Source organism: Balaenoptera physalus, assembly GCF_965194825.1.
Source record: "Balaenoptera physalus genome assembly, chromosome: 4".
Lineage (NCBI taxonomy): Eukaryota > Metazoa > Chordata > Mammalia > Artiodactyla > Balaenopteridae > Balaenoptera > Balaenoptera physalus.
The window spans coordinates 72695252-72711255 of NC_138891.1; the positions used below are offsets into that span (position 1 = coordinate 72695252).

Consider the following 16004-nt stretch of genomic DNA (forward strand, 5'->3'; position numbering starts at 1 on the left):
CTTCCTGAGCACTGCTGAACACTAAGGTGTGTGTGCAGGTATGCGTGATCGTGTACATGGGACCTGCACGTGCATGAGTGCTTGTGTGCTCGTGCGTGCGGTGCACGCACACGTCTGCAGGTCCAAAGCAGGCACGCCCTCAGCCAATGCACTTGGCGGCCAAACAGGTTCCAGCTGCTCTTTGTTGCACTTAAAGCACCAGAGAAGCTGCACTGCTCGCATGGATCACTTGAGATCGCAAGAGAGAAAGACTTGGTCTCTGCGCTGACGTCCTTGTGGTGATTAATACTAGGACTCTGTGATTTGCCTCGTGAGAACCTAATCCGGAGGCTAGGAATGCTTCATTGCCATTGTCGCCAGCTCCTCCCAGAAGGGCTCAGGTCACTCTTCCTCGGTGAGTTATTTCGTTATTTGTCTCATTCTGAACCGCAGCTCAGGATCATGGAAGGCGGGGCGACTCCCTGGAGGAGGATTTTACATGAAACGTGATGAAATGGAGCCGCCCTCACCCCGGAACTGTACAAGGACACCGGGGCTCTAAAGGCAGGAGCCCAGGCCTGGTCACTGTGAACTCCGGGGTCTGGGCCCTGACCCGTCATGTGATCTTGAAAACTTAACCCCACCTACACCCCTCCCACTCCCACCACCCCCAACCTGGCTTGGGACGTGTTTTCTCATTTGCAAGATGAAGGGGTTGACTTGTGTCCTTTCTAAGGTCCCTCTATCTACCAGGCTCTAGGGCTGGTCCACAAAATGGAAGTAGTCTGCTGTTTTGGGTGGGAATCACAGACTCCTAAAACTGTTAGAGCTGGAAGGAACCTTGGCCTAACTCCTAGCCCAACCCCACAATTCCTGGAAGTCAGCAACTTGTCAGAGCAAGTCAAGGCAGAGTAGACAGAATTACCTACTTTGGGATAGATTAGGACCATCCTGGCCCCTTGGTGCTCTCTTGAATGCATTTCTTTTCCGAGAGGTGACAGCTCACATCCCCTCAGCTTTGGTCAGGTCTCGGCTAAGGCCTGAGCCCCTTCCCAGACTCCCGTTCCCTCTTTGAGTCCCCTCCCCCCAGCCCCAGGTGTACTTTCTTATCATAGCATCTGAAATCCTGGGGGGTCTTGTTTCACCGAGCGTGGTCCTCGGCAGTAGCAGGATCACCTGGGAGCTTGATGGAAAGGCAGACCATCAGGCCCAATTTGGACCTTTTAACCAGATCCCCAGGTGATTCACTGGCACATTAAGCTTGAGAGCTGCTGTCTTAGGGACGCCTAATCCGTTCTGTGTCTATTCTATTCACTGGTCTGTCTCCCCAAATAGACAGTGAATAATTCAAGGGTAGGGTCCATGGCTCCTTCATTTTTGCATCCTGGGGCTAAGAACGGTCCCTGATGCAAAATAAGTGTTCAACAGTATTGAAGAAATAAATGATTTAAGTGAGCCTGTGCAGGCTCTTTGAAGGCAGTGAACTTGGCACCAAATCTGAAAGGGAAGACCTGGCATGGATGGACATAAAAAAGTGGGGATCTGGGAACTAGCCCCCCTGCACAGAGACAAGGGTTTAAGGATTGACCTGGTTGTAAGGGAGGGTACGGCATGAAAAAGCATGAGAGGAGGTGGAAGGTGTGGGGGAAGGATGTCGCGGAGTTGAAAGACAGGTAGATCAGGATGTTTGGGACAGATCTATCTACCCATCTCACATCCACCTCCTCCAATCTCATTTCCTATCGTTCAGTTAACTTTGAACCCAGATGAGCATAATGGTTAGAAATGAGGCCATGGGCCAGAGAGACTGGGTTCAAAGCCCAGATTCACCACAAAAAGAACGCTGTGTGATCTTAGGCAAATCACTGAACCTCTCTATGCATCAGTTTTCTCATCTGTCAAATGGGGATCACATTCAATTAAAAAAACAGAAGTTCAAAAAAATTTTTTTAACAAAATAAATTGAGGATCACAGAAGTACCTTCCTCAAAGTGTCCCCGTGAAGATTGAATGAGATGATACAATGCATTGGCACAGTGCCTGGCATGAAGAAAGGGCTCGATGGAGGTGAGATAATTCTAAGTAAAAGAATAAACTCTAAGCACCAGCTTGCTTGTCCAGCTTGAGAGTCTGGTACCAAGCTCAGTCTGCAGGCTCTAAACCTTGCTCTTGCATCAAAGGCTACCATCTTCCCTCCCACTGGCCCTCTAGGCCCACTCAAACACTCTCCTTTCCCTGAGAGCCTCAGATTTGTATTTCTCAGGAGGGTTTTTCCTCTAGGCTCCTGGAGTCCTCACTTCCCAGAGGAGAAGACTGTACTATCCACTCACCTCTTTTGATTGCAGGGCAGGAGTGATTTTTGACTGAGGGGCAGTTCATGGCATGGCTTTGCCCAGGCCACAAAGCCCAGTCGATGGCTCCCAGACCCTGCCACCCAAATGCATTGCCTTTATATTGGCAACTGACAAGGAGTCTGGAACACGTTTGATTCACTGGAGTAGGGAAAGCCTGGCAGCACCAGAGAGGGGTTTTCCTAGCTGCCTCGTATTATGTCCAAGATTCTGAAGCAGGGCCACCCACCTACAGTCCTGCAGCTGGTACACACTGGCGTCTGTGTGAGTGGCACCCTCCCACCCAGAGTTGAGCAATGCACAACTTGAGCAGCTGTACACAGTGTTCCGCTCCCCAAGCCCCACAGCAATTCATATCGTGTTCCTTGTGAATAATTTAAGAGCCTTAGGAACAGCTGTGCAAGTGTTGGGCATGGGCAGTTCAAAGTGGTCCCAGATCTGTTCTTTTGAAACAGTCCCTGCCATTTTAAGTGATATTCTGGGGAAAAGAATATCGATCTCCATCCCAGGCACCTAGGAGAGGGGAGAGCTGGGGTAAAGGACACAGCACGAGACGTTATAAAATATGCACTCAGCTTGTTCCTTTCTGGGGCCCTGCCCCTGGGCTTCAGATTGCAGGTGGGTCTGCCATCAGTCGAGCACAGGGGATACATTCTCTGAGATGCTTTGTTCGGAGGTGTGAGCGTGAGGGCTGAGAAGAAAGCTTAATGCTGAAGACAGCTGCAAACCATTCCATCAGCACCAGCCAATGGCTTTGGTAACTTTTGTCCCAAATAACCTGACAAATGTACCCTGCGCCTTCCCAGAGTCTTCTCCAAGATAACGACCTCCCCACTCTCCTTGTCTAATGAGGCACTTCTCACATTTGAATCTGTATGGCGATGGAGAAATGGTGGCGCATTTATTCTTAATGTTACTGAAAAATACCAGTAATTATATAACGACTACAGAAAAATCACATTTAAGTAAATGAAGAGAGGAATGATTTTTATTACATTTCCCCAGTGAATATGTAATTACTGGCTATAGAAGTACCTTCCCGACTCACAAAATGATCACCTTTTGTCCTTGTGAAAAGAGATGAGATGTGTGCTCATTTGTGCAGGCCAGGTAGCCTGAGATATTTGGGGTAAACTACCCTCCTTATTCCTCCCAAATTACACTGCTCCAGCCTGAGTCAGCTGGTAGGATGAGCCCCGTCCCCTTATGCCTGGAGAGCTGCACCTGGGGACGAGAGGTGGGGGCAGGGAAGAGTCTAGGTATAAGGGTCACCTCTGTACCTCTGCACACACACCCACCCCATCCTGGGGAGAAGCCTCCCATCCTTCCAGGCCAGAGCCAATGCTGCCTCCTCTATGGAGCCTTCCTGATAGCCCAAACTGTGTTCTGATTCGTTTCTAAAAGGAAGGAGAGGGATCCCAGTGTGTCAGGAACTGCTGTTTGCCTCTTCCTCCTGGGCAGACAGCTAGAGTACTCCCCCTTGTAATAATCAGGTGTGCCCTGGTAACTGAGTCCTGGCCAGTGGAATGAGGGAGGAAGAGGTGAGCGCCACCACCAAGCCTGGCACATACCCATGTCCCGTGTGCGGTATTTGCTCTCATTCCCTCCCTGCTCAGAGGCCTCTGAGCAGTGAGGAGAGGAGGACATTGGGACCCTGAATGAGTGTGTGGAACCGAGGGCCCCACCCCGCCTTAGACTGTGCCATAAGTTACAATTTTGTTCCATAAGAAATAAATTTGTATTGTGTTAAAGCCACTGAATTTGGGGGGGAGGTCACTTGTTACAGCAGGGAGGCTCTCCTAACTGATAAAAGCAGAGATCTGAGGCCCCTGGTAAGTCCAGTTCCCCACGGAGGCTGCCTCTCTGAGGTCCAGCTGTAGCTGAAACCAGTGAGTTGCCAAAAACCCTCTTCCTAATTTCCCATTTGCGATACCTCTTTCTTCAATTTCTCCCAGCCTGGTGCCCTCTACCTGCTCCTCACTGCGTCCGGACTCCCTCACACTCAGGTCTTGGTGACTCCATGGCCCCAGGTAAGTTTACATTTTCAAAGAAGTTGCTAGACAAGGTGATGTTTAACTCAAAGGCAGAAAGCTCTGAGTGTGGAATCTCAGGGCTGTGAGACCGTTCGTTGAAGGAGATAATTTAGGGAAATGGGTCATTCCAAGCCCTCTCGAGTCACCCCAGGCTCAGGCTCAGGCTCAAGGGGGTCAGACTAAAAGACCTCTTCTAAGAACCCCTTCTGCCCCCAAGACACTCTGCATCTTTTTTTTTTTAACATCTTTATTGGAGTATAATTGCTTTACAATGGTGTGTTAGTTTCTGCTTTATAACAAAGTGAATCAGTTATACATATGTTCCCATATCTCTTCCCTCTTGCATCTCCCTCCCTCCCACCCTCCCTATCCCACCCCTCTAGGTGGTCACAAAGCACAGAGCTGATCTCCCTGTGCTATGAGGTTGCTTCCCACTAGCTATCTATTTTACGTTTGGTAGTGTATATATGTCCATGCCACTCTCTCACTTTGTCACATCTTACCCTTCCCCCTCCCCATATCCTCAAGTCCATTCTCTACTAGGTCTGTGTCTTTATTCCCGTCTTGCCACTAGGTTCTTCATGATCTTTTTTTTTTTTCCCTTAGATTCCATATATATGTGTTAGCATACTGTATTTGTTTTTCTCTTTCTGACTTACTTCACTCTGTATGACAGATTCTACCTCCATCCACCTCACTACAAATACCTCCATTTCGTTTCTCTTTATGGCTGAGTAATATTCCATTGTATATATGTGCCACATCTTCTTTATCCATTCATCCAATGATGGACATTTAGGTTGCTTCCATGTCCTGGCTATTGTAAATAGAGCTGCAATGAACATTGTGGTACATGCCTCTTTTTGAATTATGGTTTTCTCAGGGTATATGCCGAGTAGTGAGATTGCTGGGTCTTATGGTAGTTCTATTTTTAGTTTTTTAAGGAACCTCCATACTGTTCTCCATAGTGGCTGTATCAATTTACATTCCCACCAACAGTGCAAGAGTGTTCCCTTTTCTCCACACCCTCTCCAGCATTTATTGTTTCTAGATTTTTTGATGATGGCCATTCTGACCAGTGTGAGATGATAACTCATTGTAGTTTTGATTTGCATTTCTCTAATGATTAATGATGTTGAGCATTCTTTCATGTGTCTGTTGGCAATCTGTATATCTTCTTTGGAGAAATGTCTATTTAGGTCTTCTGCCCATTTTTGGACTGGGTTGTTTGTTTTTTTGTTATTGAGCTGCATGAGCTGCTTGTAAATCTTGGAGATTAATCCTTTGTCAGTTGCTTCATTTGCAAATATTTTCTCCCATTCTGAGGGTTGTCTTTTCATCTTGTTTATGGTTTCCTTTGCTGTGCAAAAGCTTTTAAGTTTCATTAGGTCCCATTTGTTTATTTTTGTTTTTATTTCCATTTCTCTAGGAGCTGGGTCAAAAAGGATCTTGCTGTGATTTATGTCATAGAGTGTTCTGCCTATGTTTTCCTCTAAGAGTTTGATAGTGTCTGGCCTTACATTTAGGTCTTTAATCCATTTTGAGTTTATTTTTGTGTGTGGTGTTAGGGAGTGTTCTAATTTCATATTTTTACATGTACCTGTCCAATTTTCCCAGCACCACTTATTGAAGAGGCTGTCTTTTCTCCACTGTATATGCTTGCCTCCTTTATCAAAGGTAAGGTGACCATAGGCGTGTGGGTTTATCTCTGGGCTTTCTATCCTGTTCCATTGATCTATGTTTCTGTTTTTGTGCCAGTACCATACTGTCTTGATTACTGTAGCTTTGTAGTATAGTCTGAAGTCAGGGAGCCTGATTCCTCCAGCTCCATTTTTCGTTCTCAAGATTGCTTTGGCTATTCGGGGTCTTTTGTGTTTCCATACAAACTGTGAAATTTTTGATTCTAGTTCTGTGAAAAATGCCAGTGGTAGTTTGATAGGGATTGCATTGAATCTGTAGATTGCTTTGGGTAGTAGAGTCATTTTCACAATATTGATTCTTCCAATCCAAGAACATGGTATATCTCTCCATCTATTTGTATCATCTTTAATTTCTTTCATCAGTGTCTTATAATTTTCTGCATACAGGTCTTTTTTCTCCTTAGGTAGGTTTATTCCTAGATATTTTATTCTTTTTGTTGCAGTGGTAAATGGGAGTGTTTTCTTAATTGCAAAAATCCTCAACAAAATACTAGCAAACAGAATCCAATAGCACATTAAAAGGATCAGACACCATGATCAAGTGGGGTTTATTCTAGGAATGCAAGGATTCTTCAATATACGCAAATCAATCAACATGATACACCATATTAACAAACTGAAGGAGAAGAACCATATGATCATCTCAACAGATGCAGACAAAGCTTTTGACAAAATTCAGCACCCATTTATGATAAAAGCCCTGCAGAAAGTAGGCATAGAGGGAACTTTCCTCAACATAATAAAGGCCATATATGACAAACCCACAGCCAACATCGTCCTCAATGGTGAAAAACTGAAACCATTTCCACTAAGATCAGGAACAAGACAAGGTTGCCCACTCTCACCACTATTATTCAACATAGTTTTGGAAGTTTTAGCCACAGCAATCAGAGAAGAAAAAGAAATAAAAGGAATCCAAATCAGAAAAGAAGAAGTAAAGCTGTCACTGTTTGCAGATGACATGATACTATACATAGAGAATCCTAAAGATGCTATCAGAAAACTACTAGAGCTAATCAATGAATTTGGTAAAGTAGCAGGATACAAAATTAATGCACAGAAATCTCTTGCGTTCCTATACACTAATGATGAAAAATCTGAAAGTGAAATTAAGAAAACACTCTGCATCTTGTTGCCAGTTACTCCCATGCATTTACTCCTGTGCATTCCCAGGCCAAGGCTCCTCCAAGCCTCTATCAGCTGATAGCACTGGTCTTGTGTGACATAAGGCTCAAGGGAGCTTTGGGAGGCAAACAACACTGCCCAAGCCACCAGAGGAGCCACAGCTGGTCACCAGACTCCACACTAAGGCCCTTCATGGGTCTGTGTCCTCTCCCTGCCCTGAGGGGGCTTTGCCCAGGCCTCCTGGGTGCACTGACAAATGCATTGCCAGTGGGGTGGAGGGCATCCTCTCCTGAAGCTTTACCTGCTGTTCGTTCTCCAAGGAGCAGAGCATCTAATCCAACCCAACCCTCGCCGAAACAGCTTCAGCTTCCAGATGAGGACAGTGGGAGAAAAACTATATGAATAACCTTTAGGTTTGTACAGTACTGTGCAGTTCCCAGAGTATTTTCATTAAAGACACAAGAGTGCCATGTTTCAGAGCAAAGGTTCTGGAGTCAGACAGATCTGTGTTAAATCCCAGCCCCACCACTTGACCTTCAGCAAGTTCCATTACTGTTCAGAACCTTGTTTCCGTCATCTGCATCATGGGCATAATACCCGTACCTCCATCATGAGAGCCGTGTGGGGTTTCAATGATTTCATGTATCTAAGGGGCTTGGACCGATATTGGGTACACAGTAAACACCATATTCATGTCTGCAGTTAGGACTGTTCATCTACCCATTCCTCTGTCTACTATTTGTTTTGATTTTCAACCGTCCTGAAAGACTGGCAGAAGGACTATCCCATTTCGCAGTGAAGAAAAACAGGCTTAGAGAAATTGTATGACTGTCCAAGGTCATGGACCCAGGCATTGGCTGAGGCCGGATAAGAGGCTGGTCTCGACCCTGAGACCAGTGCCTTTGCCCTTGCCCCTCGCTGACGCCTTGTGCGTGTTGGGGCGTTTTTAGATCCCCTCGTCTGGGAAGGCCCCCTCTCCTTCTCTCAGGCCTGAGAGAATTAGAGCTGGGACTTAAAACCAGACCTTCTCTCAGGTGTGAGACTCTGGAGTTCAGGAATCTTGTCCTCCGTATCTCAGGACCTCCCTGCCTCCTCTGGGGACAGAGGACTGGGCTGTCGGGTCAGTCTATGGGACAGTTTGGTAGCTTCGTGCTGGCCCCAGCTCTCTCGTTTGTCTCTGCCTGGGAGACCCCAGACATCCTGAGCTGCCACCTCCCTGTCTCTTGCTGCATGTCTCCTGAGGGCCGAAGGCCCGGGAGGGTGATGTGTAGCCTGCAGACTCTGCCTGCCCACCTCCCAGCAGGGAGCAGTGCACAGTCTGAAGCACGATGTTGCCAAGGACAACACAGAGCAAGGAGGCTTCTGCCGGCTCCCAGCATGGCAAGGACCATTAGGACTCCCCGGGCAAGAAGCAGGCCCCCTACCTGGACGGACTTGGGGCCCATCACCTTCTCTCATGTTTGAATCAGCCAGACAGGACTGGTCCCTAAGTCCCTGGATGGAGCACTCCAGCTCTGCGCTATCGGCCCACGTAGGAGGGGCTTGGGGACGGCGAACACATCAGCCTACGCACCATCCTGTGGTCTGGTCTAAGGCCACGGCCACCCAGATGGCCTCTTTCTCCCCAGCTCGCCCTGACATTCTGTTTTCGAGGTCATCGTCATGTCTCCAGCTTCACTTACCCCTTTGTTATTAAGGACGAGTAAAAGAAGCAAAAATACACAAAGGATGGTTTGGGCAGCTCTAAATAGTTCTGACCCACATCCAACCATCAGTTCCCTCAAAGCATTTGTGAAAGGATCGTAGAATCTCAGAGTCCCTTGTGAAAAACCTAAAAAAGTAACAAGAAGTTAACTTTCCCCTCATCTATCATTTGCCTATGATCTAACATTCAGGTCTAAAACTTCGACTGCTAAAACTTCGCTTATGAAAAATCTTTTGCTCCACTGACCTTTCCTTCATAACACTTGACATATCTGGCTAATTGAATCTAAAAATCAGATGCTAAAAATTAGATAGGAAAAGAGAGGAACCAAAAGAGCCAAAGCAATTTTGGAAAAGAGCAAAGTCAGAGGACGTACACCCCCTGCCTTCAAGACTTACTGTAGCAGATGACAGTGTGGTATTAATGAAAGGAGAGAGATTCAGATCAATGGACAGAATAGAGAACCCAGAAATAGACCCACACGTGTACCGTCATTGAATTCTGACAAGGGCACCAAGGCAATTCATAACACTTAACCACAATCGTGGTTCAAAATGATGTGTCTGCATTTTAGTTAACCTTCTCCCCTCCTAGGCTGCATGCCCAGGCAGGAGAAAGACTGTCTTGTTTGTTCGCAGCTATGTCCTCAACACTTAACACAATGCGTGGCACAAACTCAAAGCCTAGCAAATATGTTCTGAAGGAAATACGGGAGAAAGCCGGCAGGAGAGCAGGCTTGATACTTTGGGCATGAATGGGATCTTTCTTCAAACTCAGACTTCTGTCAACACTCATGTAGCTATTCTTTTTTCTTCACATTTACAAGATATTGCATAATGTTTCGTTCATTTTACAGCTCTCTTTACTTCCAAAATGCGTTTTTTCCAGTTACAAAGACATGAATACCAAAAGCAAGCAAGCCTTTGTACCATCTGCTCTGGCAGGAAGGAGTGCATTGTTAAGATGGCAAACCTTCACTTCAGCTCTACAACTTAATCAGCCTCAAGGAGCCCCTTGCAACTCCTTCTATTAGCTCATTGTGGTCTGGGTGAGGAAGTCTTCTGTCTTTTGTAAGGACATTTGTTATTGATTTACACTTTACCCAGATAATTTAGGATGATCTCATTTCAAGAGCCTCAATTTAATTACATCTTTAAAGACTCTTTTTCCACATCCGGTCACATTGACAGGTTCTAGGGATTAGGATGTGGACACATCTCTTTAGAGGTCACCATTCAACCCACTGTACACATGCAGCACCAAACTCACATCCGGGACCAGCAGCTCATAACTGTGAGCCGGTCTGCTGCCTAGGTGTCAGTTAGCTAACAGTTGTCTTCCACCAGACATGCTTCACAAACATCAAATTATTCAATCCTCAGAGATCTGGGAGTAAGTATTATCATCCTATTTTATATAAGCGGAGATTGAGATGCAGAAAGTTTGAGTGAGGTCTCAAGAACACGCAACCCCTAGGAATTAGAGCTGGGACTTAAAACCAGGCCAGTGAGGCAGAAGACCAGAGGGTTTTATCCCCTTTTAGCAAAAGGAGGGTGTTATATGTTCAAGGAGAAAGCTGGGGCACTCAGCCTGCTGCTACAGAAACCTTGGTGGCGGTACCTCTCGTCCTTTCTCACTACCTCCTGCCAACCCCCATTGGGGTTCACCTCTGCCAGCACCCCTGCAAGGAGGAAAGGCCCTGGGCTGGGCCTATGCCACTCCCATCTGCTCCCCACTTCCCTGTCGGAAGTGAGGTCTCACACAGGCCTCTGATGGCAGGCCTCTGGTAACGTTCCTCCAAAGAAAGAAGAAATGAGTGAACGGTCTGTGGCAGCCATACCACTGGAGGAGTGACCGGCACAAGGAAGAATTTTCTAGCAATTTGCATTGCCCTCCAATGGACTCACAGTGACCTCTCCCTGGAGATGTTCAGGCAGTGTCCAGATGACCACCTGTCAGGGGATACTGTCAGGGGCCCTGGCCCTCCCAGATGTGGCACTAGAGGACACCCGAAGGTCCAGCAGCTATAAGGCCTCTTATCACATGGGAGAGGACACCGGCTATATCCGAAGCAGTGCCTTCCTGCTCCAGGACCCGGGTGGCTCTCACTGACAGATGACACAGAAGGGAACCAGACCCAGAGGAATTCACACCATACGTGAGATGGTTCAGATCCTCTAAAGACAAGATACCAGCTTAAGTTTAGACATACAAGAGATTTATGGGAGAATGGCTGTGAAGGATGAAAGGGAGAGAGCCAGCGATGGGGGAAGACCCTTTAGACCACAATCCAGGCCTGACCTGGGAAGGAGAGAGCCCTTGACCTTCAGGAGACACGTGGCAAGAGACAGGGAAGTGGGCTGCCCCCAGCCAATGATGAAGCCAGCGGAAGGACCAGCATGGCCTATTCCTTGTGATGAGGGACTCTTCCAACAGGTAATTGCTCAAGGACTCCCCACTGGGGGTCTGACACCCCTCCTCCCCAAATTCCACCCCCCCTCACCTCCCCTTCCCAGGACAGGGCTGGGCTGCCTAGAGCTGCTGTGCCAGACGCCACTTCCCAGCAGCAGCCCGTCTGGGTGGGTGCTCTGCACCCTGGGGCACAGCGGGGTGGATGCCCCTGGCCCTGGTTCACTGCACTCACTCTTTTTTTTTTTTTAATTTATTTATTTTATTATTTTTGGCTGCGTTGGGTCTCTGTTGCTGCGCACGGGCTTTCTCTAGTTGCAGCGAGCGGGGGCTACTCTTCGTTGCGGTGCACGGGCTTCTCATTGCGGTGGCTTCTCTTGTTGCAGAGCACGGGCTCTAGGGGTGTGGTCTTTAGCAGTTGTGGTGCATGGGCTTAGTTGCTCCGCGGCATGTGGGATCTTCCTGGACCAGGGCTCGAACCCGTGTCCCCTGCATTGGCAGGGGGATTCTTAACCATTGCGCCACCAGGGAAGCCCTGCACTCACTCTTGACATCGCAGCTCCAGTCCTCCTCCCCTGACCCTGGCCGGCTGATCCGGAGCTCCATTTCCCTTCAGAGGGAGGAAAGCATGGGGGGAGGGAGAGCTGGGGCCCAGCCATCTGGGCTCTGCACTGTGAGCCTCGCCTGTCAGCCGAGGAGAGAGGCAAGAGCTTGGCGTGGAGCCTGACACCAGAGCAAGCCAGGCAGCTGCAGAGCCAAACTCCCCCCAGCACAGTGTAGGAACATAAAGCGCCCCATTTCCCAGGCCGAACAAGACACTTCTCTCTACGTGCAAGCCTCCTCTCTACACCATTCCGTAGCATTCCCAGAGCCCGCCTGCCCCTGAGATCAGGGACCCTGGGAGATCAAGACAGCAGAGTCAGCCATCCTGAGCACCTACTGCGGGTCGGGTCCTGCTATTTAGCAAATGTTCGTGGAACCCCTGCTGTATGCCAAGGATGGAGAAAACACAGGCCCTCCTGTGTTGGGAGGTAATTGCTCAACGCAGGAGCTCAGGTACCTGGCACCCGCCTCGGGCCCTGTGTTTACCACAGGCAACACAGAGGGGAAGCAGGTACGTCGTCCCTGTGCTCAGACAGCCTGGCAGATCCAGGCACTTGCCTTTAATACAGGAGGGTCAGGAGGTGTCTGAGGGGTTCTGAGGAGGGAGAGACAGGAGCAGAGGAAGAGCTCAGGCTGAAAGGAAAGCTGAGCTGAATCAGCAGCCAAAGAAGTAAAGCTGACCCCCTGCTCTCAGAGCGACTGTTCTGGAGAAGGGCTGCTCTCTTCCCATGAACTGCGTTGTCATTTCAGAGATGCTCATCCTCCCTGCAAGCCCACGCCACGTCAATACCCAAGGCAGTCCCCAGGGGGGGTGGCCCTGGCTCTGCCATCTAGGTCCCTCCCCCATTTGCACAGCCTTGAAGAAGCAGAAGGGGCAGCATGTGTGTCCCCCAGCTGGGACTTAACCCGCTCTAAGGCTGGTAAGCACATGGGCATGCCAGAAACCACCCATCTCTCCAAAACTCAGGGGTCAGGCAGGATCACAGATCAAAGTCCCTACTTCTGAGCCTTGGTTCTTTTCTCAGAATACTCAGAATTTCAGCCAGATTTACACAGTGAAGAATTGCCACAGGTCCAGGCCAGGGACAATGCAGATGACCCTATTATAATGACTGTGGGGTTATTTGATCTCCCTGTCTTCATAGGATAGATAGGTGGAAGGATTATTAAATACCATTAACTATTTTTACGGGCTGGTAAACATGGGTGGTTACGTTCAAGACTGCCTTACAGAAGCCAAGTTATGACTTGACCCCCTGTCTCTGTCCTCCTTGGAGGTTTCAGTCTCTCTCATCTGGAGCACTTGGCCGTAGCAGGCTAAAGCATCTCAGACAGCTTTACATTTGCAATATGGGAATCTAGCTTTCTGCTACTGGGGGCTGCAGCATCTACAGTGACTCAGATCATTTTCACAGCTTTTAAATATTTTCTCCCAGATCACCCAAAGTATGTGATAGGAAACGATGCAGTGTTAAATTGGCCCAATATCTCACACCAGATGTTTCAACAAGAAAAGAAATATACTTAAGAAAATATATGGAGAACACACAGTTTGCTTTGCCAAATGGAAAGTGTTCCTCCCCCAAGGTTCCCTCAGCATCTTTCGGGGCAGGGAAGGCTTTGTGAGAAACCGTTACTTCTCCAGGAGGTGAGAGCCCTGGCTTCAGATAGGATCTCTGGCAGGAAATGAATGGGGAGTTTCATAAACGTATTTTTTCACTCAGCACTGCTCAGAAGGTACAGAGCCTGGCCCTGGGATATTGCGCCAGGCCTGTGCTATGGCCCCAATTATGGGTTACATCAGGCCTCAGTGCCCAGCCTCGTCTCCTGATGGTATGTCTCACCCAGCCCTGTGATCACAGCGCAGTTTTATGTACTGTAATTTCCCCACCACGCTGCCCGGTGCTCAGGAGAGGCTGCCTCTATGGAGCTGCCATACTTGGTATTTTCAAGGTTGACTTCAAGGGCCTAAAAAGGCCCCCTTTGACCAGTCCAGACTGTGCTGACTTCTTTCTCTGAAGCTTTACTGCACCTGAGTCTGCACCTAAAAATGCAGCTCCTAACCAGAGGCTGGAAGGGCTAGAACGGGCCATGGGGATCAAACAACTCCCCTTTCCCACTCCACGCCTCCATCACCCAGTCTCTGCTCGATAGCCCCAAGGACTGTCCAGACTCAGCACCTGCATCAGTGGGCACTCACGACCTCATGAGGGAAGGAGGCTGGTCCTCAGGCAGGTCTAACTGTGGGGAGTGGCTGCACAGTGTTAGGCCAAGACGTGTCCCCCTTTAATTTCCACTCACGGCTCATGGTTCCAGCTCTGGCAGCCACACGATTCTAACCCTTCTTCCATCTGACAACTTCTCCGGGGCCCTGGCTAAACAGCTCCTTTTCTTTCTATAATCCAACCCTCCGCCAAATGCCACTGATTCTCCTCTAGTTATTTAGCTCCCTTTTCTCACCAAGTGGACTCAGGCTCTGGCCTTTTCTTTTCTTCCTTCATGTTCTGCCTGGCCTCTGACTCCCATGTCTTTCTCACTGTAAACCCCGTACAGGGTCAAGCACACAGGTCAAGCACACCACCATGCAGATGCCCAGCAAACTCAGCACCCTCTGCAGAAAGCCACATCAGACGCTGGCTCACATTCTTCTGAGGCCCTTTGAATGATGTAGGGCCAATTGAGAAGTAGGGTGAGACTATATCAAGTGCTCTGAAGGCCTCATAGCAAACACAAAGCCAGCCCAATCCTGAGCTCCGAAGTCCACGGTGGATAAATGAGACCCTCGTGCTAGCCCATAGCAGATGTCCCCTTGGATCTGAGCCTCAGCAGGGACCCCCAGACATCAACACTCAACGACCTGAGTGAGGCCTGTTTTCTTGCTGCAGCTTAGATGGTGAGGGATCTTCAGAATTGCTTAGAATTGAGGTTTTTTGCAAATGAACGTTCACAAGAATATAAAACAACTCCAGCAAAGCTTCACAGGATGACCCCCTTGCAGGAGGCCTAAGCCCCACAGCTGATCTTCCCTTCACCCCTCAGAGGTCCCTGAGAATCATTATTGGAACCCCGGGGTTCCACGGAACACAGTGTGAGAACCGACACTCCAGATCTTGCTCTGTAACTTGGAATTTGTGGAGGCCCTGCGAAACCACCAAACATTCATGTCTCACATCTCTTGCACCTATTAGAAGATAGGACAACTCAGACTCAGAGACCTCTGGGGTTGGAGAGAACCAGAGACATCTTCTGGACAAACTCAGCTTGACAGGGAAGGAAATCAAAAACCCCAATTGGAGAAAGAACCCATGTAAGATGCAGAGCAAGTGGTAGCAGAGCAGGACAACAGCCCAGGGTGGAGAAGGAAGAGGTGCCCTCACTGAATGAGAGATGGGAAAGCCCTGAAGCAGCGTTGTGGCCCTGGGAAAGTGACCACCAGAGACCTGCAATGTCCCTTCTGTGCTCTCTCTCAGGCTCCAGGGCCCCATGGTGCCCCTCAATGCCAATCACCTCCCTCCTCGGTGCTCTGCCCAGGCCTGCCCTATGGACCACTGCTCTTCCCTGCCTCGTCCTGTCATCCGACTTTACTCCTTTTCCATCCCTTTGGCATCCTCCTCTCCATAAGTTAAACTGATCCATGTTAAAGAGCCTGAGAGGCCTGTTATCTCTCAAATAACAGACACAATTTTGGGGCAAATTTGTCTTTTCTTTGAATTATCTAATTCAATGGTATAAATTTGTTCATAAAACCCTCTTATTATCTTTGTATCTGCAGCATCCACAATGATGGCCCCTTTTTCATTCCTGATGTGGGTTATTTGAGTTTTTTCTCATGTTTTCTTTAGTAGTCCTGCCATATGTTTGTCTATTTTATTATTTTCTGCAAAGGTCATGATTTCATTAATTAATTTTTTTTCAATTATAAAGATCTATTTTCCATTTTATTACACAAAATGTAGTATGCTATACACAATGTTTTGGACCTTGACAAATTGCTTTCCATATGTGTATATATAAATTTGCACTACACCAGCAATGTTTGAGAGTGGCTATTTCCCTACACTGATCACAACAGAGCATATGATCAGTCTTTTGGACGTTA

The 16004-nt window shown here is 48.2% G+C and overlaps 1 long non-coding RNA gene across 2 annotated transcripts in view; it reads left to right on the forward strand.

Annotated features, from left to right (window-relative positions):
- Positions 1–280: 280 nt before the first annotated feature.
- Positions 281–16004, forward strand: part of LOC309659222 — a 75955-nt gene continuing 60231 nt past the window's right edge. For both annotated transcript variants that reach the window (XR_014262676.1, XR_014262677.1), the window contains exons 1-2: positions 281–394; positions 4286–4360. This is a non-coding gene — a long non-coding RNA (uncharacterized lncRNA). The remainder of the gene's footprint in view (positions 395–4285; positions 4361–16004) is intronic.